At 49.5% G+C, this 412-nt stretch overlaps 1 pseudogene; it reads left to right on the top strand.

Moving 5' to 3' along the window:
- Window positions 1-154, top strand: LOC121041146 (uncharacterized; annotated as a pseudogene).
- Window positions 155-412: the final 258 nt, after the last annotated feature.

Here is a 412-nt window from a genome sequence, read left to right as displayed (position 1 = left end):
ATACTTACATGGGGGCACGGTGATCACCAAGGTGGTTCTCCCAGGGTGAGGCTCATAGACTGCGCTTAGGCCACACTGACCTTTGTGACTTCTCCAGATGTGGGAAACTCAACTGTGCAATTTCTTTTCTTTTTACATTTTTTTTAATGTTTATTTTTATTTTTGAGAGAGAGAGAGCGCAGGCGGGGCAGAAGCAGAGAGGGAGGGAGACACAGATCCAGAAGCAGGCTCCAGGCTCTGAGCTGTCAGCACTCGACAGCAGTGGGACTCGAACTCACAAACCACGAGATCATGACCTGGGCTGAAATCGGACGCTTAACCAACTGAGCCACCCAGGCGCGCCCATCAACTGTGTAATTTCTAATAGCGAGGGAGAGCATTTGTGCCCTCCTCTGGGGGAAAAAAAATGAAA

The sequence above is a fragment of the Herpailurus yagouaroundi genome, unplaced genomic scaffold (assembly GCF_014898765.1).
Source record: "Herpailurus yagouaroundi ecotype Mexico unplaced genomic scaffold, PumYag 182, whole genome shotgun sequence".
Taxonomy (NCBI): domain Eukaryota; kingdom Metazoa; phylum Chordata; class Mammalia; order Carnivora; family Felidae; genus Herpailurus; species Herpailurus yagouaroundi.
This window is presented reverse-complemented; position numbering and strand designations above follow the sequence as displayed.